Source organism: Microcaecilia unicolor, chromosome 4, assembly GCF_901765095.1.
Source record: "Microcaecilia unicolor chromosome 4, aMicUni1.1, whole genome shotgun sequence".
In the NCBI taxonomy this organism is placed as follows: Eukaryota; Metazoa; Chordata; class Amphibia; order Gymnophiona; family Siphonopidae; genus Microcaecilia; species Microcaecilia unicolor.
Genome location: NC_044034.1, coordinates 347884708 through 347909545, shown reverse-complemented (window position 1 = coordinate 347909545; position 24838 = coordinate 347884708). Strand labels below are relative to the sequence as shown.

The 24838-nt window shown below is 47.0% G+C and overlaps 1 protein-coding gene across 1 annotated transcript in view; it reads right to left on the bottom strand.

The window, feature by feature from the left end:
* The window catches only part of DYRK1A (dual specificity tyrosine phosphorylation regulated kinase 1A), a 646342-nt gene extending 623663 nt beyond the window's left edge, over window positions 1–22679 (bottom strand). Inside the window, 1 exon segment of the mRNA XM_030202220.1 lies at window positions 22040–22679. The gene's annotated coding sequence lies outside the window, so the exon portion shown is untranslated.
* Between the last annotated feature and the right edge of the window lie 2159 nt (window positions 22680–24838).

The window sequence follows — 24838 nt, the reverse complement described above, 5'->3', positions numbered from 1 at the left end:
TCCTCACATCCCGACCACGGAGGGGAAAAAGGGGGTGCGCCATTCTCCGAAGGGGAATCCACCCTTCTGCGCTTGACTTGCGGCCATCTGTCAGGGGAAAACGCGTCTGACAGTAATCCAAGGCCAGACTCCACTGGAGGGGGATACAGAAAACAGGGCCGCAGGGGACCACTGCGAAAGAGCTCTTTTTAATAGGTATGCATTATGCAGCAATAAACAAATTCAGGGGAAAATGGCTCACCCTGGCCTCCCGGTTCCAGTCCGGGGGAAACAGCTCTTTTATCAGCCTCCACACAAGGCGCCCCACCAGGCTCAAACCCCTCCGCCTCAGCGGGGGTCGCGCCATGCTGTACCAAAATGGTGCCCGCCAGCTCAACGGAGTGGGAAGGAACATCGCTCGCCATGCTCCGGCCGGCTCTACCGTCTGAGAAGAAAGCCCCTTACAGAGCCCCGCGCTTGCCACAAACGGAACAGCGCTTAACTTTCTCAGCAGCCATCGCCGAAAGCGGTGGAAATTCAAAATGGCGGATTCGCACAAAAATCATCCACAACACGGGCCCTCTCCGGAGGAGCTACAAAATGCTCTTACCTCACCAGACTGAGTCTCCGAGCTCCTGTCATGCTGCACAATCGGAAGAAAACCTCTTTTCTGGGATCGCAGCACCGAAGCGCAACGCAATTTTTTTTTTTTTTTTTTTTTTTTTTTTATTAACGCTGTGAGGAAAGTTTGAGGCAACAGCAAAAGAGGCAAATTTCCAACTCCGGAGGATCAGTAGCGTGGGAAAGGCAGGGAAAGGGTGAACCTATGTGCCTGCATCCACAGCGTGGGCAAAGACAGGGACAGAGCTTGCCTATTTGTCTACTTCCACATCGGGGGACGGGTAAGGCAGGGAAAGGGCTAACCTATTTGCCTTTAAAGTGGGCACCATCAGCCACAACACCCCTGCTACAACTGGCAAAAGCACAGGAGCCACCCCAGGCAGATTTTCTGAAGGAGCTTGAACAAGCTGCAACCACCCTGCTGGGGAGATAGAGAATACTGAAGAGGCAGATGGAGCTAGCTGGCCAAGAGGCACTATGATTTTTCAGTATCTCCCCCTGCTGATTGATGGACACAACCCACCCGTAATGGATTCATCTGCTTGATGACAAGGAAGATAATGTTTATAGTGAAGTCGTAATTAGGCTATGACACAGTCCCCAGAGAAGGCCGTAATATTCTTCCCTCTGATCCTTCCACTGCTATAAGAAATATAATAGTTTGGACAGGTGAGGCAATAGGATTTCTACATCCTTACGCCCACCCCGAGTCACAGTGTATAAGCCACCCCCAGGATCTGGGGTGACAGAGAAAACAAAGGCCAGGTTTCTTAGAGGAGGAAAGGTCTTTATTACTTACCAATCTTTGGATGATAAAGCAATACGGCAATATAGCAGTTAGGCAAAGTAATTAGAGTAAAATAATTACCCAATGAAGCAATTAGACAACAGAGCAATTAGACAATTAGGTAATTACAGATAGCTACAAATCTTACGCTCTGTTGATCATCTGACCCCTCCAGACTAATACAGTATCACAGTGGCTTTATATACACTGGACTGAGCAGCAATCCCCCTCCCAACTTGCAAGTTCAGCAAAATCATGTATTATATGTGTTACATCCAGTGGTGTGCTAGAGCCGGTTGTTAATTTTTGAAGAATTTTGCGAACCAATTGTTCAGCTGCAGCAGGGACCTTTCCCCCCCCCCCCCCCTACAAATTGCAGCGGAAGGCTGGAGGAACGCATCACGCATGCCCAAACACACCAGCTGTCACCTGATATTGGTGCATGCGTGGTGTGTGGCAGCCCCTGCCTCCTCGTGCTGCACTGGTAAGGCAAGAGGTGCTCGTGTGGGCTGCCTGGTTCACCTCAGCAGCGCTCCTGCAGCTCAGCTGGTCATGTAGCTTCCTGTCTGGTAAGAAATTTAAACACACTTGTTGCTGGGCCCATTTGTTGGGGGAGAGGGAGGAGGACAACTACAGTCGCTGTCAAGTGGTTGGGGGAGCATTGTCCCCCGCGCACCCCCCCCCCCCTCAAAACACTTGCACCGTTGTGTTCTGATTCTCTCTCGCCCCTGCCCTTCCCACGGCGCTGCCATGCGTTGAAACTTTTTTCCCCTTCGCGTTTCTCTTTTCCATTTTGCATCTGCTCCCGTCCTCCCTCCCGCCCCCGCCTGTTGTCGTCATCCTACCGCGGTGGTTAGAACAGGATGCCAGCATCGGGGTCCTTCTGCTGCCACATCCAGCCTACGGCCTACTCTGAATCAACTTACTTGCTGTTTCCAAGTAGGCAGGACGCGGCAGTCAAAGCGGACACTGTCGGGAGTCGGGACCAAGGAGGTGAAATTGAGCCTGCCGCGCTGCCTATCTACGACACGGTAAGGAAGCCAATTTGGTAAATCTCTGTTTTCACTGCCCCACACAGCTGTCATCTCCTCTAGACAGTCGTGCTGCTGCACCAAAGGAAGCAAACCTATGAGCTGTTGTTCTTTATAGCCCATCTTCTGTAACAACTCTAAAGCTGTTTCAATTGGATAGGTAGTGCCTTAAAAAGTAGAGGTCAAAGTTTTGGGTTTGTTTTTTTTTTATACCTTATTGAACAGCTTTTTAATTTATTTGAAAGCTTTCCATATATAAATTTCATGAAATGACAATCGAATATCAGTAACACATCTTTAAAAATTATTATAGCTGGTAGAAACAGCAATTTTAAACTCTGTATTTTGTGCTCGTTTTTCTACACTATAAAAATAAATAAATACACTGTATACAATACAGATGGCCAAATTTCAGCGGGGATATCCTGTTTCCTGATGGGTTCATCTGCTGTTGTTGTAATTTACCATGGGAAGCCTGGTGTTATAGAGCTCATGGAATATATTGAAATTAAATGGAAGTAGAATTAAACTCTCCTTTCATTTGTATCACACATGTGGCAAAACATACAATAATTCTTCATGTACAGCCACAAAACAACCTTTTTGGGTGGATAGTGTTCACAATGAGCTCCTTTTATTACTGACCGGACAGAGATAATAGTTTTCAGTTTTGGCACAGTATAAGTTATCACAAGATGAATGATAGAAGGGAGTGGGGACAACAAATCTCTATCTCCCCTGCTGGTTGATGGACACAACTCATACGTAATGGCTTCATCTGCTATGACTAAAGGAAAGAAAATTATCATGGTAAGAACCTAATTTTCCCATTATGCAACATCAGATGAACTCCAGGATTGGCTGAGCTATAAACTTCAGGCTAAGCAATTGGTAGAATGTGCTTAAATACAAAACCGGCACTTATCTTAGATAATTAGTACCACCAGGCTTGTCCTGTGCCTGTGTCTGCTGAACGAGTCCGTGTGCAACAATCGCACTGTCTGCTGCTGCGGCAGTTTAAATCATCTCACCGTAGATATATACCAAATCAGTGAGCTCTTTTCCTTCTAACAGTCAGTCAGTTCAGGCAGCTTTTGGTTTATGTACACTACCTGGGGACACTCCAGATTTCATTACTTTTTTCTAGCGATTTGTTGTCCCCACTCCCTTCTATCATTCATCTTGTGATAACTTATACTGTGCCAAAACTGAAAACTATTATCTCTGTCCGGTCAGTAATAAAAGGAGCTCATTGTGAACACTATCCACCCAAAAAGGTCGTTTTGTGGCTGTACATGAAGAATGGGAAAATTAGGTTCTTACCATGATAATTTTCTTTCCTTTAGTCATAGCAGATGAAGCCATTACGTATGGGTTGTGTCCATCAACCAGCAGGGGAGATAGAGAGTACTCAATCTTTCAAAGTGCCTCATGGCCAGCTAGCTCCACTGCCTCTTCAGTATTTGAAGCTTCCAAAGCAGTATGGCAAACCGCAATGGGAATAACATGAACTTTCCTCACAGCGAACGATGGCCCCTTAACAAGGGCATAAACTCCAAAAAAGGAGGGAATGAACTCATCCTCCTATAACTATAACAAGAATCCTGAAGACTGTTTTCCGACTCCCCAAGGAATATAACTTCAGGAAACAAAAACAGCACCTAAAATCAGAATCACTGCAATACAGACAATCATACAGGGAGGGCTCATGGCTTCATTTGCTATGACTAAAGGAAAGAAAATTATCATGGTGAGAACCTAATTTTCCCTTCCTTGTCATCAAGCAGATGAAGCTATTACGTATGGGATGTAACAAAGCAATCCCTATATAGGGTGGGAACAAGCCACACCACGTGCTAGCACCTGTGCTCCAAAACGCGCATCCCTCCTGGCAGCCACATTCAGCCTGTAATGTCGGGCGAAAGAGAGCTTAGAAGCCCATGTTGCAGCACTGCAAATCTCATGAAGAGATAGTGCTCCAGTTTCTGCCCAGGAAGAGGAAATCGCTCTTGTGGAATGTGCCTTAAAGGCTTCAGGCCGAGCCCGGCCACACAGCAGATATGCTGAAAAGATAGCTTCTTTGAGCCAACAGGCAATAGTGGCTTTAGACGCTGAAGACCCTCTGCGAGGACCTGCAAACAGCACAAAAAGATGATCAGAGGTCCTGAAAGAATTTGTAATTCGCAGATACTGCAACAGAGTCCTGCGCACATCCAAAAGGTGCAACTGCCCAAATAAATCTGGAAACTCCTCCTCAACAAAGGAGGGAAGAAAAACAGGCTGGTTTAGGTGAAACGCTGAAACCACCTTAGGCATGAAGGAAGGCACGGTCCGAACCGTGACCCCTGACTCTGAGAATTGCAGAAAAGGGTCTCTGCAGGACAACGCCTGGAGCTCTGACACCCGTCTCGTCGAGGTAATGGCCACTAAAAAGACGGCCTTCAGTGTCAAATCTTTCTCTGAAGCACGCCGAAGCGATTCAAAGAGAGCCCCCTGAAGGGCCTTCAATACTAACCTCAGGATCCAAGCTGGACAAGGTGCCCGCACAGGAGAACGGAGCCGAAGCACCCCTCTAAGAAACCGTGCCACATCTGAATGAGCAGCTAAGAACACGCCTTCAACCTTGCCACGCAGGAAGGCCAATGCTGCCACTTGCACCCGCAGGGAATTATAGGCCAAGCCTTTGTGTACACCATCCTGCAAAAAGTCCAGAATCGGCGAGACAGGAGCCCGCAACGGAGAAAGCGCTCTTGAAACACACCAGACTTCAAACTGGCGCCAAATCCTGGCATAAGCCAGGGAAGTGGAGCGCTTACGAGAAATTAACTTTGAGTAGCCTTTCTCTCTCAATTGCGCCCTCTCAATCGCCATGACATAAGACCAAATCGGCCGGCGCCCTCCTTGGCCACCAGACCCTGTGACAACAGATGCGGAACCAGAGGTAACTGAAGGGGATCCTCTACGAGCATCTGTCGGAGGTCCGCATAACAAGGCCTCCTGGGCCAATCCGGGGCGACGAGAACCACTTCTCCTGGATGCAGCCGAATCCGCAGGAGCACTCACCCTATCAAGGGCCACGGAGGGAACACATACAGTAGGCCCGGAAGCCAGAATTGAGCCAAGGCATCCAACCCCGCCGCGCGAGGATCTCTCCGTCTGCTGAAGAAGCACGGGACTTTGGCATTGGAGCTTGTCGCCATTAGATCCATCACAGGCTTGCCCCACTTGGCACATATATGCAGGAACACTTCGTCTGCAAGTTCCCACTCCGCTGGATTGATCTGATGCCTGCTTAGATAATCGGCTTGCACGTTGCTCTGACCTGCAATGTGAGCTGCCGACAGAAACTGTAGATGCAGCTCAGCCCAGTGGCAAATTTGTTCGGCCTGCGTGGCTAGAGCTCTGCACTGAGTGCCGCCTTGTCGATTTATGTAGACCACTGCTGTCGTGTTGTCCGACATCACTGACAGCCAATCCTTCCAGGGTCACTTGAAAGGCCAGAAGCGCCTGAAACACCGTTTTCAACTCTAGGCGGTTGATGGACCACTCCGACTCCTCGGGTGTCCATAGACCCTGGGCATGCTTCCCCTTGCAATGTGCGCCCCAGCCTTTCAGACTGGCATCTGTCACCACTAGGCACCAATCGGAGAGCGCCAGCAGCATTCCTCGCCGCAGCATGCTGTCTGAGAGCCACCACTCCATGCCGAGTCGGGCCGCAGGGAGCCAAGAGAGTCTGCATTGGTAATCCTGAGATACTGAAGACCATCTTTGGAATAGAGCATACTGTAGAGGTCTCAGGTGCGCTCTCGCCCAGGGCACCAGTTCAATGGTGGCCGTCATCAATCCAAGCAGCTGGACAATGTCCCAAGCTCGCGGGCAGGGCATCCTCAGGAGCAGACGGACCTGATTCTGAAGCTTCCACTGCCTTTGCTCGGGTAGGTACACATACCCCGAGGCTGTGTCGAACCTGGCCCCCAAATATTCTAGAGACTGCGAGGGGGTCAGGTGACGTTTGGCCAAATTGACGACCCAGCCCAAAGATTGAAGTATTGAGACCACTCTGGCTGTTACATGCTGACTCTCTGCAGCAGAGTTTGCTCGAATGAGCCAGTCATCCAGGTACAGATGAACCCGAATACCCTCTCGCCTTAGAAAGGCAGCTACCACCACCATAACCTTCGAAAAGGTGCGGGGAGCTGTGGCGAGGCCAAAAGGCAAGGCCCGGAACTGGAAACGCTTTCCCATCACCGCAAACCTCAGAAACGTCTGGTGCGGGGGCCAAATTGGAATGTGCAAGTAAGCTTCTTTCAGGTCCAGAGACGTGAGAAACTCTCCTGGCTGTACCGCCGCAATGACGGAGTGCAGGGTTTCCATGTGAAAATGCCGCACTCTCAGGGACTTGTTTAATTCTTTTAAGTCCAGAATAGGGCGAAAAGACCCTCCTTTTCGCCGCACCACAAAGTAGATGGAGTAGCGGCCGCAGCCGTGTTCGGCGGGAGGTACCGGGGACACGGCCCCTATCTGAATCAGACCTTGTAAAGTCTCCTCTATCGCTGCCCGTTTGGCAGCAGAACCGCATCGGGACTCCACAAACACGTCTCTCACCTGGGCATCGAATTCTATTCGGTATCCGTCTCTCATCAGGTCCAAGACCCACTGATCTGCGGAGATTTTGGTCCACTCCTCAAAAAAGAGGGAAAGTCTTCCTCCGATGACAGGAAACGAGGAGGGGGCCAGCGCACCATCATTGAGAGGGTCGCCCCTGAACCGGCAGCTGCGGAACGTTTGTCCGAGCAAAAGGAGTTTCTCTGCTGAAAGCGGGCACGCGAAGTGAAGCCAGCAGCACGCGCCGGGCGGTACCTTCTAGCTTCACAGAAGCGAGGTCTGTAAGAGGAGCGGACTGCCTGACCCTTAGAGGAAGGCTTCGGCCTATCTTCAGCCAAGCGCTGAGGTTTGGAATCCCCCAGGCCTTTAACAATGTTTTCCAGCTCCTCACCAAACAGGAGAATGCCTTGAAAGGGCAACTTCACCAACCTTTGCTTAGAGGCCATGTCCGCCGCCCAATGTCGTAGCCAAAGAGTGCGGCGAGCCGCCACTGCTACAGCCATTTGTTTAGCCGAAGCTCTGACAATATCATAAAGGGTGTCAGCCAAAAAGGACAAGGCCGACTCCATCCGCGGAGCCACTTCAGATAAGGTCTCCGCTCCATCACCGGGCTGTTCCACTGCCTGTTGTAACCAAGCCAGGCAGGCTCTAGCAGCATAACAACTGCATGCAGACGCCCAAACAGTGAGACCAGCCAAATCAAAGGACCGCTTCAGAGCTGAATCAAGCCTGCGGTCTTGAATATCCTTCAGGGCAACACCTCCAACAGGGAAGGTAGTTCTCTTTGTCACAGCCATGACCAGGACATCCACTTTAGGCATTCCAAACCGAGCCAAATGTTCCTCACTCAGAGGGTATAATTGCCCCATAGCCCTGGCAACCTTCAAAGGTCCCTCGGGGTCAGCCCGTTGAGCCGAAATAAGCTCTTGGATGGAGTCATGCAAAGGAAAGGCTCGAGCAGGCTTTCTGGTACTAGCCATCCTTGGATTGACAGAGGAGGCTGTGCCACTCCCAGGTTCTTCAATCGAGAGGGCTTGTAAGGCATCTGAAATAAGCGTCGGCAGCTCCTCGTGGAGGAAAATCCTCACCGCAGACGGATCCTCAAGCTCCTGTGGCATTTCTGCACCCGACTCTGGCTCCTCAGCCCAAGAAGTTCTGCCAGACCCCTCAGAATCCTCATACCCCGACCACGGGGGGGGGGGGGGGGGGGGGGGGGGGGAAGGAGGGTGCGCCACACTCAGAACGGGAATTAGCCCTTCTGCGTTTATCAGGAGGATAAGAAACAGGCAAAGCCAACTCCAAAAGGCCAGGATCCACCGGGTGGGGGGCAGGCAGAGGGTCCGAAGAACCCTGTGGAAGAGTTCTTTTAAGCATGTATGCCCTATGCAGAATTAAGACAAAATCAGGGGAGACAACCACTCACTGACCGTCCGGATCCTGCCCAGGGCTATCAGCTCTATTATTAGCCTCACTCAGAGGACACCCCCCCTCCCCCGGATTCAGGGCTCTCCGTCGCAACGGAGGCCGCGCCATGTGGAAAATCCAAAATGGCGTCCGCTGCCAGCTCAGATCGCAAAAGATCGCCGCTCGCCATGCTCGGCCCGGCTCTACCGTCTGTACAGCACGAATTACAGAGCCCCGCTGCTGATTTGCGCTTGCCACATTTAGAACAGCGCTTTACAGTCTCCGCAGCCATCGCCAAAAACGGTGGTAAAATTAAAAAATGGCGGTTCGCACCAAAAACGTCCCGATCGCGGGCCCACCCCGGAGGAGTCAAAAAAACACTCTTACCTCACTAGACCGAGTATCACAGCTCCGGTCCTGCAGAAGAATCTCAAGAAAAAAACCTCTTTTCTAAGATCGCTGCGCTAAAGCGCGACGCAACTTTAATTTTTTTTTTTTTTACGCTGTGAGGAAAGCAGAGGCAAAAGAGGTAAATAAAAACACTCCGGAGGCTCAGATAAGTGGGAAAGGCAGGGAAAGGGCTGACCTATGTGCCTTCAAAGTGAAGCTGCTATAGTCTCTAATATCCCGGCTAACAACTGGCAAGCCAGGAGCCATCCCCAGGCAGAATTTTCATGGAGCTCGAAGAAGCTGCAACCACCCTGCTTGGGGAGATAGAGAATACTGAAGAGGCAGTGGAGCTAGCTGGCCATGAGGCACTGTGAAAAACTGAGTGCTCTCTCTCTCCCCCTGCTGGTTGATGGACACAACCCATACGTAATGGCTTCATCTGCTTGATGACAAGGAAAAAGCAAATTTGCTAAATAGATACTTTTGTTCTGTTTTCACAGAAGAAAATCCTGGAGAAGGACCGCGATGGACTGCAAAAGGTACAAATGAGATTGAAGTGGATAGAGCACCATTCACGGAAGAGAGTGTGTATGAACAGCTTGAAAAGCTAAAGGTGGACAAAACCTTGGGACCGGATGGGATCCACCCCAGGATATTGAGGGAGCTCAGAGAGGTTCCGGCGGGTCCTCTTAAAGATTTGTTTAATATATCCTTGCAGACGGGAGAGGTTCCGAGGGACTGGAGAATGGAGGAGGTGGTCCCTCTTCACAAGAGTGGTGATAGGGAAGAAGCTGGAAACTACAGGCCGGTAAGCCTCACTTCGGTTATTGGAAAAGTAATGGAAGTGATGCTGAAGGAAAGGATAGTGAATTTCCTGGAAGCCAATAAGTTGCAAGATCCGAGACAACATGGTTTTACCAAAGGGAAATCGTGCCAAACGAATCTCATTGAGTTCTTTGATTGGGTAGCAGGAGAATTTAATCAGGGACAAGCTATGGACGTAATCTACTTAGATTTCAGCAAAGCTTTTGACACGGTTCCCCACAGGAGGCTCTTAAATAAACTGGATGGGCTGAAGATAGGACCCGAAGTGGTGAACTGGATTAGGAACTGGTTGACGGACAGAAGCCAGAGGGTGGTGGTGAATGGAATTCGCTCAGAGGGAAAGGTGAGTAGTGGTGTCCCTCAAGGATCGGTGCTGGGACCGATTCTGTTCAATATATTTGTGGGTGACACTGCCGAAGGGTTAGAAGGTAAAGTTTGCCTATTTGCGGATGATACTAAGATCTGTAACATTGTGGACACCCGGGAGGGAGTGGAAAACATGAAAAAGGATCTGAGGATGCTAGAAGAATGGTCTAAGGTTTGGCAATTAAATTCAATGCAAAGAAATGCAAAGTGATGCGCTTGGGGAATAGAAATCCTTGGGAGACGTATGTGTTAGGCGGGGAGAATCTGATAGGTACGGACGGGGAGAGGGATCTTGGGGTAATAGCATCTGAGGATCTGAAGGCGACGAAACAGTGTGACAAGGCGGTGGCCATAGCTAGAAGGTTGTTAGGCTGTATAGAGAGAGGTGTGACCAGCAGAAGAAAGGAGGTGTTGATGCCCCTGTATAAGTCGTTGGTGAGGCCCCACCTAGAGTATTGTGTTCAGTTTTGGAGGCCATACCTTGTGAAGGATGTAAAAAGAATTAAAACGGTGCAAAGAAAAGCTACGAGAATGGTAAGGGATTTGCGGTACAAGACGTATGAAGAGAGACTTGATGACCTGAACATGTATACTCTAAAAGAAAGGAAAAACAGGGGTGATATGATACAGACGTTCAAATATTTGAAAAGTATTAATCCACAAACGAACCTTTTCCGGAGGTGCAAAGGTGGTAGAACGAGAGGACATGAAATGAGATTGAAGAGGGGCAGACAAGAAAAATGTCAGGAAGTATTTTTTCACGGAGAGAGTTGGATGCTTGGAATGCCCTCCCGCGAGAGGTGGTAGAAATGAAAACGGTAACAGAATTCAAACACGCGTGGGATAAACATAAAGGAATCCTGTTCAGAAGGAATGGATCCTAAGGAGCTTAGCCGAGATTGGGTGGCAGAGCCGGTGGGGGGAGGCGGGGATAGTGCTGGGCAGACTTACACGGTCTGTGCCCTGAAAAGGACAAATCAAGGTAAGGTATACACAAAAAGTAGCACATATGAGTTTATCTTGTTGGGCAGACTGGATGGACCATGCAGGTCTTTTTCTGCCGTCATTTACTATGTTACTATGCAAAGATAATTTGGAAATCCGTAGAAGAGCAGAATTGATTGAAAATTTCCATAGAAGACTGAATTTATGGCTATTACATTTTCCTAAACTTCCTGGGATAAAACCATATGAGATGTTTAAAAGATATATGAATGAGGTACTTAAAATACCCATTGAAGCAATTCCGCCTATAAAGTGTACTATGTTTTGAATCCTAAAGAGTAAGAAGGAAAAAAGCAAGAAGTGGAGAATACTAATTTGGATTTAAGTAACATCTCAGCTGTTCTCGAACAAACTTTGGATGAAACCACAGCTCGATTTACTTTGATAGTTTCTTTAATATTTGAACAGGACTTAAATAATATTATGAGACTGTATTTTAAAAATTTGAAAACCTGTTTTGGAGGGGTTAAAGTACAAATCTTCCCCGATGTGACTAAACCTACACCGCATAGTAAAATTGATAAGTTAAATCTTCCCAAATTCATGCCCCCCCTCCCATCGTTTTCTGTATATGTGGTCTAAGGAAGCAGAACTTTATAGTTATATTTGAATAATGATAATATTGATATTTGTTATTATGGCTGTATTTCATTTAACAAGGATGTTCTTGTTAAAATTTAAAACTAATAAATTAAAAAAATAAAATAAAATAGAAAGAACAAGAAACCAACCAGCCCCGAGGTGTGAAGGAACCTGCAATTCACCTCACGAATGCAAGCTGACCCTATCACCATGACCGTGCAAACATGTCCTCAGAACCCCAGAAAGGCTGAAAGACCTGGAGAAAATATACTATGAACCTTGTCTGAAAGGAGCCCCGTGACTACGCAAGAATGATAGCCCAAAACCTAGAGGTCCAGGGAGGCTATAAACTCTCCCTTACCAGGTTCCCCTTGCGAAAGGTCAAACCGTAAACACCTGAGCTCCTCTGATGTCCATCCCCAACTGGGAGGAAGCTGCCAGGTAACTACCATGCAAAGAAAAGAAGTTCATCTAGATCATCTGATCGTGACAGAGCGTGCATGGAGATACCAAGAAAAAAAACTGCAGGCAAACTAGGCGAATAGACAAAACTAAGCCACATTTGTTCACTGCCCCCAATACCATACAGGGGTCACGAAGCAGCAGGCCTAGGTTGAGCTGAAGTAGAAACAGAGCTCATTAACCAGCAGTCAGGAGGCTTGCCTAAGGCAGTAGAAACCCGAAAAGTTGATTTACTGGCCCCCTTGAACCAACTGCCCTAGATCTTCTCCAGTGCCAAGATCTTCAAAAGGCAGGAAGGTCCATGTAAATAAAGATCTGATGCCTGAAACAATGATAACTACTACCAGCTAGCGACCAGCATCGTCTGGAGTGACTGCACACTACCAAAGCGAGAAGCCTGAAGCAACAGATCCGTAGTCTAAACAAGCCCACACCAAAGCCCCCTGAAATCCGAAGAAACCTAGCAGGGCTCGGTGCCTGGAGAAGGAACCAGAGTCCATAACATCCAGAAAGGATACCAACCCACACTGGTCTGAAACAGAATCAGCAGTCAGAGCTGAAAACGAAATGTGCTCATGGAGGCCATGAACACCGTAGCCAGCAGGAGAACACCAAGAAAACAGGCTAGCTACAGCCAAGACGCCTGTCCTTCCCCCGTGGGCAAAAACTAAATTACCCACCAGACAATCTGAAAACAATAGTCTGGCCTAGAGGAACCATGTAATGTCCCAGAAAAGCACAAATTATGTACCAAACAGCTAAACATGCCAGGAACGCTAGCAATGCTAGCCAGAGATTCCAAAAAACATGCTGACGCAAGCAGCCAAAAAAGCACCGTGTACCACCCTGAAAGAAAGGCCGGTAACCTGCCCGCCCAGCCGCAAATAGTGTGAATCACATTCCTTGCTACACCGTGCTCAACAGCCTCAGGACAGGCACTAGTGCCACCAGCCATCCCGAGAGGGAAACGAGAGTCAGCCCGGTAGCATCTCTCACCGCAAGTACACAGTGACAAAAAGCCCTCAGTTCCCCTCCCTTAGACAGGAACAGCCGTGGAGCAAAGTCGGGCCGGTAAAACACTACCGCCCCAAACCCGTGCCCCTCTGCTATAACTCTAAGCAAGCCAACTAAAAAAGGGCACCGCAAAACAGAGGAGCCAAGAGCGTCGCGCTTAATAGTAAGCCCCAGCCCAAAATCGCACCCGCGACAGCAAAATCGCGCCAAAAATACAGCCCGGTATGGCCTTCATCGGAGCCCTAAAACATGCTCCTGAAAGCCCCAAACAGTAAAATAAAACACCTCCGTACCGAGGCCACGCGAAGCCAAGCTTCCTCTCCACAAAACTGACGAACCGCTCCAACTGCAATGAAGAAATTGACACTCACCTCAATAGTAAGGAAAACACAGGAGTCCCAAAGGAAAGAAATTACCAATCACCGTGGTGTTAAGAGCTGAAAAGCCCTTATCCCCTTCTGCTCTGCTTTATTTCCTCTTCTCTCTGTTTCTTTTTTTTTTTTTTTTAAGGCAGTTGCAGAGAGAACCAGAAGTTGAGTGCCCAGGCACAAGCCATCCTGTTACCAACTCTGGCAACAGGGAAGGAAGGGGTAGGGGAGGGACCACCAGGTGTACCCCTTACTGGCTCCACGTGGCCACAAACCCTGAGCTCAACTAGTCCTGAGGGAACAGGCTAGGAGCACATCTCAATCCAGAGAGCTGCACAAGATATGTCTCTATCCACCTGCTGAGATAGAGAGAATACCGAGACTAAGCTGGCTGCACTGGTCTACATATACCAAGACTCTGAAGTTCTCTCTATCTCCACCTGCTGGTAGGGGGACATAACCCACTCATCTCTGGATTTATCTGTGAGACGATATGGAAGTCCTAATTTTCCTTTCCTTAGCCTCAGCAGCAGATGAATCCAGGAACTGGTGGGATGTATCCAAGCACTCCCTAAACCGGGCAAGAAGACGACACCCCCTGAGAGAGATAACTGCCGCCCCAAACCAAACCGTGCATCAGTACGAGCCGCTACATCCAGACTATAATGACACACAAAAGGGAGATGGGGCGCCAAGTAGCCACCAGACTGATTTCTTGAATCGAAAAGCAACTCGTCTCTGCCCATGAAGAAGCCAGCGACCTCGTGGAATGCACTTTCAATGCCTCCAGCAGTGACCTCCCAGACCCAATGTAAGCCAAAGAAATGGATTCCTTAATCCAATGCGCTGTCGTGGCTTTAGATGCCGGAAAACCCCGAATCAGCCCCGCCAACAGCACGAAAAGATGGTCAGAACGCTGAAACTCATTCGACATTTGCAAATACTGCAGGAAGTCCCTACGAACATCCAACAAACGCAGCTGCCAAAGAGTCCGGAAAATCCTCCTTCCAAGAGGTCGGCAGAAATAGAGACCGATTCAGATGAAAAGAAGAGACTACCTTGAGCAGGAACGAAGGCACCATCTGTATAGTAACCCCAGATTCTGAAAATTGTAAAAACAGATTCCAGCATCGACAGTAGATTACAATTGTAGCAAAAGCCTTGCTTTCATTCTCTTTGAGCTTAATATTCGTATATCTATATATCACAAGACTCCTGAAGTCTGTAGCGCCGAAACACGGCTGTGTTGAGTCGAGTGTATATTTAAATAAAGAGATTGTTCCTATCTACGTCGCCTACTGGTGTTGCTCAAGAGCCTACTCCTCCTACTCCCCCTTTCCTCTGGTGATCACGGATGCCAGCCTCTTGGGCTGGGGAGCTCACTGCCTTTAACCACTATGTGCAGGGTCGGTGGACGGCTTTGGAGGCGGGGTGGTCCATCAATCGACTGGAATTGAGGGCCTTGCTCCAAACCTTTCCGGCGTTCCAGGCGACCCTGGAGGGACAGGCGGTTCGTGTTCTCTCTGACAACAAAGGCGGTGGCTTACATCAAACGCCAGAGTAATCCGTGATCACCAACCACCAAAGAGGAGGCACTAGCGGCATCCCCCACCAGCTCATGCTGCGTCTCGCCACAAGAATCCAAGGTAGACGCCGTGATATTCCAGCAACATCGGAGACCAGAGCATGTTGTAGAGGTCTCATGTGCACTCTTGCCCAAGGCACAACCTTGAGGGTAGCCGCTATTAACCCGAGCACCTGAACATAACCCCACGCCCGGGGTCGAGGAACCAGCAACAACTGGCACACCTGAGTCTGTAACTTGAAAGGAAGACATAGCCTAACACCATGTCGAAGCGCACACCCAAATAGTCGAGAGACTGCAAGGTGGTCAGTTGACTTTTGAGAAAGTTTACGCTCCAACCAAGAAATTGCAGGATCTCTACTACTCAGGCAGTCACTTCTCGACTCTCGAGTTCCAACTCTGCCTGAATGAGCCAATCCTCTAGATAAGGGTGCACCCTGATTCCCTCCCTCCGCAGAAAAAAAGCCACCACCACCGTCATTTTGAAGAATGTGCGAGATAATGTGGCCAGACCAAACGGTAATGCACGGAACTGAAAGTGCCGGACTAGAATTGCGAAGCGCAAATATCTCTGATGAGAAGGCCAAACTGGAATATGCAAATATGCCTCTGAGATACAGCGGCGTGAGGAACTCCCCCGGCTGAATTACCATGATGACCGAACGCAAGGTTTCCATGCGGAAATGGCATACCTTTAAGGATTCATTTGCCAGCAAGTCCAGCACCGGTCTGAAAGACCCTCTCTTCCGAGAGACTACGAAATACATCAAATACTGACCCACACGAAGCTCAGACTGCAGAACGGGCACCACAGCCCCCAATTCTAGCAGAGACTGCAACGTGTCGTTCACCGCCACCCGCTTGACCGTGGTGGCACAATGAGATTCCAAAAAGACGTTGATACGGGTGCTGCAAATTCTAACTTGTAGCTATGTTCGACCAAATCCAGAACCCACTGGTCTGAAGTAATCTTGGTCCACTCCTCGAGGAACAGAGACAATCATCCCCTTATGTTGGAAAGAGTGGACCAGCGCCCATCATTGTGCTGAATAACCTTGGGCTCCTTGCAGCTGACTGAATTTTGGGCCATTTGTCAGCCCGAAAGGAAGACTGCTGCTGAAAGTGAGAACGCTAAGAAGCACCTGAGGCTCACCCGGGATGGTAACGGCAGGCGTCCCGAAACCGAGGTGGAATTCCGAGCTGCAGCCTTGGGCTTATCTTCTGTAAGATGCTGGGATTTCCTTAACAATCTTCTCCAAGTCTCCCCCAAACAAGAGTTAACCCCTGTAAGGCAATTTCGCCAAGTGTAGTTTAGAGGCCATATCCGCCGACTAATGGCGGAGTCACAACAAGTGCCTAGCTGTAAAGCCAACGACATCTGCTTGGCAGACACTCTCACCAAATCATAAAGGGCATCAGCCAGAAAGGCTAAAGCCAACTCCATACAAGGGGCTACATCAGGTAAAGAAGGGGACTCTTCCGGGAGCTGCTTGACTGACTGTTGCAGCCACAAGAGACATGCTCTGGCAGCATAAGAGCTGCATATGGCGGCTTGTAAAGCAAGAGCTGAGACCTCGAAGGAACGCTTTAAAGAAGTCTCCAAACAACGATCCTGAATGTCTTTCAATGCCACCCCGCCTTCAACAGGCAGGGTGGTCTTTTTAGTCACTGCCGTAACCAGATCATCCACTTCAGGGAGCGCAAAAAGACCCGGATGAGCTTCGCCCACAGGGTAAAGGCGAGCCATAGCTCTAGCCACTTTCAGGCTCCCATCTGGATCTGACCACTGCGCAGAAATGGATCTGATCACTGAGCAGAAATAAGTTCCTCTATAGCCTCGTGTACAGGGAAAGCTCGAGAAGGCTTCCTGGTGACGGTCATTTTGGGATTACCAGAAGAGGAAGCAGCCACCTCCGGATCCTCAATATTTAAAGCCTCCAAAGGATCAGTAATGAGGGAGGGAAGTTCATCCCAATGAAAAATACAGACAGCCTTAGGGTCATCTAGCTCCTCCTGCAGCACCTGCCCATCATCCAAATCTTCCACTCTCCCAATCCCCAAAGAGGGACTGGGGAGGGGAATGAGGCGCAATGGAACCAGCTTCGGAGACAGAAGAAACCCTTCTGCGTTTAAGGGCAGGAGTGTTCAAAGAGACTGCCGGAATAGCCTCCGCCACAGATACTGCACCCTCCTGGGCCGCGGGAGGAGGGGGCTGCGTGTGCAGAGAGTGGACATCAGGGAGAGCTATTTTCATTTTTTTTTTTAAAAAGGCCCTATGCATCAGCAATATGAATTCCGGTGAGAAAAATTCTCTCTGCGGTTCTGTCATCAGATCCCTAATAGGGGCTCCTCCCCTAGAGTCCCTCGCCTGCACCACACTATCAGAAAGTAAGGCAGGTTACCAAACCAGCTCCCCTCCCTGAGCAGCCAATACCTCCGCGTCCCCTGGCACTTCAAAGATAGCACTGCCGTCGAGCCCCAAGCGCGAGAAAGGTCCGAATCGGCCAATACCGCTGCACTCACCGACCCCAATGACTCCAGGCAGTTAGCGCTGCATAAGCCCGCTGCAGTCCGCTTCTTGCCACAGCGGGAGCACCTTTTAACAGTCTCGGCCCACCATGAGAAAACAAGAGCAAAAGCCCGGGAAACGCTGCTGCACTTAGAGAAACACTCACCCATCAGCAACTCCGCTGCTGCGATCACTCCCAGGAGGAGCCCAGACAGGTGCTTCAAAGCTCAAAAAACCCAGTCCGGATGAGCTTGGGTTCTGCCTGCAAATCCCAGCAACTGAATCGCCACTCAAAGTTTTTTGTTTGCTGTGAGGAAGGCAAGTTCAGGCAGACAGCACAGTACACTACAGAAGGGCTGGGAGGCAGGAAGAGATGGGGTTGGGAGGGACTTGAACAAGTATGCCCCCAAAGTGGGCAACACCAGCCACACACCCACTGCTCAACTGGCCAAGCCCAGGAGCCTCTCCAAGGAATAATCCAGGAGCTGGGGGAAATCCATCCACCACCTGCTGGAGATAGACATATACTGAAGAGAGAAGGAGCTAGACGTCCAGGGTCACTACCTTCTTTCAGTGTTCTCTATCTCCACCTGCTGGTAGGTGAATATAACCCACCAATTCCTGGATTCATCTGCTGCTGAGGCTAAGGAATCTTATATCCTGCTACTGTAAACCCACAGTAAAATAAAAAACAGCCTGAGGCAAAATGAACACTGTTCCCGCCGAAGACATCAAGACCACGGGAACAAGAGCACCACACAGCACAACCTACCATCTGCTGAGGTAGAAAAACTACTGGATCTTTCCAGGGAGCACCACCACTGATACTGGTGAGGTCACTGGTAGAATTTTCTCTCTACCTCCATCTGTTGGTGGGAGGGGATAACGCCCACTTGTCCTTTGCATCAGCTCCACTGTTCTGCACATTTGCATATTTTGACACCAGACATTTAAAAAAATGATGTTTTGGTGAATTCTGTTAGAACAGTTTGTAATACAACACAAACCCCATCCTTTTACGTGAATAAAGTTACAGAAGTTCAAACTTTCTAAGACTGCTTATGGACTCACAACATAAAAAAACTGGCCACTCTCAACATTTTGGATCCAGGACTTTAATTACCTTCCCCCAGAGATGTTCACATTTTGTCCCCTTCTCTCATGGTAGAGATACGGTTTTCTTGCATTCTGGCATATCAAGTCCATTTACAAAAACTTTTTAAATTAATAATCCTCCGCTCTAGGGAAATTTTATTCAGACTCTAAATAATTGAGCTGAACTGCATATACTTTTTATAACAGCTCAACTATTTGTATTCTGTAAAAACCAGTATGTTTGATGATTACTTGCATTTCTTACCTTCAAAAAAATCTCCACAGGCCCATTTTCACAAAAAAAAAAAAGTTCTCTCAGTGAAGTGTATTTATCTTTTTCTGGCCAAGTCCCATAGCTAAATGTTGTGCGATACTTGTAAACTGGCTATTAACTCACTTGAAACTTCACAGGTTAGCACACCAGCCTCAAAGTAATGCAACATATGGCAGCCTATAAAGACCAAATCAGCCATCCAATCTACCTGTGATTCTTCCACCTTAGGTCAATGAACGTATACAGATCAATATCCAACTCCAAACTCCAGTAGCAAGCAGCTCATTAAAACACTTAACATATATTCAAACAACACTACACAGATAGGCAATAATTTAGAACATATGTGAATATCCGCAATCAGCTATCAATATAGCAAAGCAGTATCAATTCAGGGCTTTGTGCTGTCCAAAACTAAACAAAAAAAAAAACACTTAGATATATAGTGACTGAATAATGCCGCTACGCATACAGCTAGGCAGAACACACTTTCTTCCACTCTGGAACACCCCAAATCGTCCTGGAGCAAATTTTCAGCAGCACTATCCAGATAGTGATGCTGAAAATTCCTGAATAGGAGATTTACACATATAGGGCTGGGTTCAAAATAAGCGCCAAGCGCAATTCTATAAAGGTGTATGCTGATTCTCACACCAAACTTTAGACACCAGATTTACATGTGCTAAACCCTGGTGTAAATGTTGGCACCCAAATTAGGCATGCTGAGTCTGTACTCTATAATTCTGCGTGCAACTTTTCAGAACACCCCTGATACACCCATGGCTACGCCCCCTTTTAATTTAGGTGCTGAGTAAGGCGCCATGCCTTATAGAATAGTGCACAGACAGATGTGTGTACAAATTTTAATACGTGACAATTAACATCAATAACTGGTTAGCACCCAATTATTGATGTCAATTGGCTTAATTTGCACGTGCTTCTTTGACTGCACATAAATTTGGGCACACAAATCTGAACTCCATATATAGAATCCAGGGGTTCGATGCTGCTACTAAACATAGCAGACCCTTTCAAAAATGGCCCAACACATTCCCATATAACCCAAAATGAACTTCAACTCCTAATCCCCATCTTCTCTTTCACTTAACCTCTCAACCCTTTTTCTATTACCTCCCTCCAAACTTGTCCAAAACATACCTAAAATGTGATAAAAATATTGTCCTCTATAAATCCCACTGACATACCATTGCAAACCTTATCTTCAACTCTGATGCTTAAGTAGATCTTCCTTAACCTAGCTCCTAGGCCCATTCCGTATTTTAGCCTTCCTTCTTGGAAAAAGGCCCTCAGAATGTTATCCATTCAGGATAACAAAAAAAAAAAAAAAAAGTTTTTTCCCTAAGCTACAACACCCAGATTTATTTTAAGTGTGGGGAAAGAAACTGTTTTCAATCATGGTTTCATCACTTAAATTTATACATTAGCAGTACACTCATGCTTAGAGAGCTACTGAAATACAAGCAAAAATATGAACTGATGCCTAGCTAGTTTATAAACAGATATAAATCAATTACTGGGCATTCTGTACTATTTAACATATTCATACCTGCTTAAAGTGTTTCAAACATTATTTTAATATACAACTACCCGATAAAAACACATACTTTCAGCGTTTTAAAACTGGTAAGTTATCAACTCCTGTTATTTTAATCGAACTAACAACATCAAGCATAAAAGAGTTTACTTAAAAAGTGTCATCTTTTCAGTTATCTACTGAACTGAGTCAGAGTTTGTATTAGATTTAGATAACCTGTGCCAAGCTAGATTCATGAACCACTTTACCCACAGAAACAAAATGGAAAAAAATCCTTTAAATTAGAACATGAAGCCCATATTAGCTTTCCTTTAGTGACTGTAGAGAAGAGAAACAATTAAATGAAAGCTTGCATTAATTACTAACGTTAGCCTAAGAACCTGATAAAATGTATACGTGCAAATGATGATGTAAGAAGAGCGTCCTCGAAAAACAAGCAAGTTCAAGTTTCTACTTTAAAAGACTTCTTCACAAACTAGGATTCCAATAAGCAGTTCAGCTGTCAAATCTCTTTAGAAGTGGTCCCAACATTAAAATAAAAAAAACTGCTTGAATAGGAATTGTTGAAAACAATACATGGTAAATACTTTTACGTCAACTACTGTTTTAAAAAAAGTACTTTAACTTCTGGAATAGGTCGTCTATCTTTAAATCACCCAACAGTTTACAATCAGACAATCAGTTTCCTTAGCAATCTGTTAAGCTATACCCAATTCGCATAAACCCAAAATGTGTCAAGTGCTACAAAAAGTTTTTGTCCACCACTGGGGAGTTAATGTAAACAAACTTTCCCCCCCCCCCCCCTTAATAATATTACAAATATATGATCTGAGCGGTCTGGCCTCCTTCTTACGAAACTGAAAGGGTTAGGATACAAATGAAAACATTACCAGAAGCCAAGCTTGGCCACACTTCAACCACGATCAAAAGTTTAGTTTTATGTTAGGCTTGGGCAAGTGACCCGAGAACCAAAAACGTACAGGAGAAGCATTTGCAAAGGGTGCCATCGCGATCTGCCAAGTCCCTCACGTTGTTATTATTATTGAAGCAAAGGCCATTCATTCTTTGATGGAAAAAAAATACACAAACCGAGCGGGATGAACCCATGACAGCGCAGGAAGGAGGTTAGGGTTGCGTAGAAGGAAGGAGCACGAGTAGTTGTTTATTATCCTCATCTAAACTTTACGTCACCCTCCCAAAACCTACTGACAATGGGTGTTCCTGGGTCTCCGAGGTACCCAGAGGTTCATTCCTTTTCCTAATCGCCAACAAACCTTTGGCGGTGTCACGACCACAGAGGACCCTCGGTTGACGCTCCTTCAACGGCGAATGGCTGGTGTTTCCCCCTAACAAAACCTGGTACTACGGGTCCACTCGTTTTCTTTCAGGAGGAAGCAAACCACACCACATTTTTTGGAACCAGCAAAAAGCTTCCCACCGTGAATATAATATTGTCCATTAATAAAGTGACAGGCTGGAAATGTCAAGCAGCAGCAACAGCAGCAAATACATTTGTTCCAATCAAGTTTCTCCCTTGAATGTGTTCAGAAAGAGAAGCAGCTAAAACCCAGGCAACACTTACCGGCCTCCTTCTCCAGCTGGTGACTCCTTCGCCTAGCTTTGCCGCTGTTCTTATATTAGTAAGTGTTATATTCCGTTTCAAGGAGGAAAAAAAAAATAAAAGGCTTAGTGTCTGAGTCACATTCCCATAAAAAAAAAAAAAAACAACAATTTCAAACAATGTATTCAGAGAGCAAATCCGGTTTTCACAAATCTCACTTCTTCTGGAAATCCCAACAGCCAAAATCAACAGCGCCGGTCCAATCCAAAAGAAAGGAAGGGGGAAAAAAAAAACTAGGCACAAACTCACCGAAGGGGTGGGGGGGGGTGGAAATGACAAGAATATTAATAATCTTTTTCCTTCTTCTTCTTCTCCCCCTCCCACAACAACAAAAAAAAGCCGAGTTGAATTCAAAACTAGAGGCGAAAGTCGGGCGGGGGAGGGGGGCTGCGGCAGCGGCAGGGTCCGCCTGGGACAGGAGGATTCAGCAGCTCACTCCCCCTCCCGCCTCTTCTCAGATTATCATCAGCGTCTCTACGGTTTCGAGTTGGGGGGGGTTGGATTTTTCCCCCCCCTTGGAGAAAAGAAGAAAAAAAAATTAATAAATTTCACAAAATGGCGCGCGCTCCAAACCTGCGCAGCGAAGCGGGCCCGGCGCGGAGGTTACAGAGAGAGAGAGAGAGAGGGAGGGAGGGAGGAGAGCCAGCGGCCAAGGTAGGCGGGCGGGAGGGAGGGGAGCGACTGAGACACGGAGAGAGAGGGAAGCCCCGGCAGCGAACCAGGATTCACTCAGCCGCGCCTTTTTTTTTTTTTTTTTTTTTTTAACACACGCACAAAAACTCAACCCGAAATCGGAACCTCGCGCGCTTTCTCCCCCCTCCTCCTCCTCTTGCCCAACCGGCACTAGTTTTTAAAGATATATTTTACAAAAAAAATGTATTTAATATTTTATTTATTCTGATTTTGCTTTTTTTAATTACTGCAGCAGGAAAGAAATGATTTTCCCAGTAAGTAAAAAGACATATATATGTAAAAAATATTTAACTGAAAAGCGACGGCGTCGGCTAAAATAAAATGGCGACTGAAGAAGCTTGTTGTTATGGCAACTGTCAATCAAAGGAAGGCAGAGGAAGAGCCCGGATGACGCGCTGACGTTTCAAAATAAAGGTGGAGGGGTTGGTCGTCATGGTCACTGGTGAATTTGTAAATTTAGAGGTGGGCTTCTTCGTGACGCTTGTGCAGTAATGGCACTAATAGGTTATGACGTTGCATAAAAAGGAGGAGGGAAAGGGCAGCAAAATTTTAGCCCGGGAGTTTTGGCTGAAAATACAGATTTCTGAGAACGGCTCTCGTATGTGTGCTTTAAGTAAAGGAAACGAAGTTTTATGAGATGTCTTCTTTTTGTCTGAGGTTTCGTTTTTGTTTGGGGGGGGGGGGAGTATGTGATGAGTAGGATTGATTCATTATTATACAGTGCACTAGGCATGAAAGAGTCCTTGGAGATATAATTTTCTGATTATATTGCTATAATAAAATAGTTGTCTGAAGGTGGTGGACAGGAATGGAAGTTGTTTACTTGTAATGGTAGTTCTCTTTGGATAGTTCATTATCTAGCCACACAGCTGAAGTGACCTCTGGGTGATGTTACTGACCCGGCCTTCCATTAGCACAGAACTTTAAAGAGCTCTATGCACATGGGTGTACCTTCCTGCCACTGTACAATAGTATAAATACAGTAAAGGAGCAGATCTGTCAAATCAGTTAATATTCAAGCTTGCAAGAGGGTGGGTGGGTCTGTGTAGCTAGATGATGAACTGTTGAGGAGAGCTACCTACAGGTAAGCAACTTCTGTTTTTCCATGGCCAGTGTAGTCTAGACACACAGCTGAAGACTCCCAAGCTAAAAAGCATGAAGTAATAGTGACAAGTAGACATATATATATGCATCATAAAAGAATTGTTACTTGAGATGGTGGAAGCGGACAGTTGCCTCACAATGACAATGATAGGACCAATTTTCCAAATAACTAATTGGTTGCTGATGTATTATCTATGCAGTAGTGCTTCATAAAAGTATTTACTGATGTCCACGTAGCAGCTGTCCAGATCAATGAAAAATTCATTGACTGTCTGGACCCAATCCTCGGCGAATACCCAGCAGACCGAACCTGGATAAACTTCGATCTACTTACCGATGATATCATCATCCAAGCGATCAACAAGTTTGCCAAATCCCACTGCAGACTGGATATATGTCCCAACAACTTAATAAAATCCACCCCTCAACGCTTCATAGCAGACCTCACGTCACACACCTAAACTGCATGTTACAACATGGACTCTTTCCTAAGGATAAAGGAAATATACTCACCCGAATACCTAAAGACTCAAAGAAAAAAGCAAATGACATAACCAATTACCAACCGGTAGCATCCATCCCCCTAGCAGTCAAATTACTGGAAAGCATGGTAACCAACCAACTCACCGACTACTTAAACAAATTCTCAATACTACACAAATCTTAATCAGGATTTCGATCCAACCACAGCACCGAAACAGTACTAATCACTCTCCTAACCAAATTCAAACAAGAAATTACAACTGGCAATAGTGTACTTCTCCTACAATTCGACATGTCTAGTGCGTTCGACATGGTAGACCATAAAATACTACTAAACATCCTAGAATACTTCGGGATCTGGGGAAGCGTACTCAGTTGGATTAAGGGCTTCCTAACCGCAAGAACATACCAAGTGATATCAAACTCGATCACATCAACACCATGGAAACCAGAATGTGGAGTACCCCAAGGATCACCGCT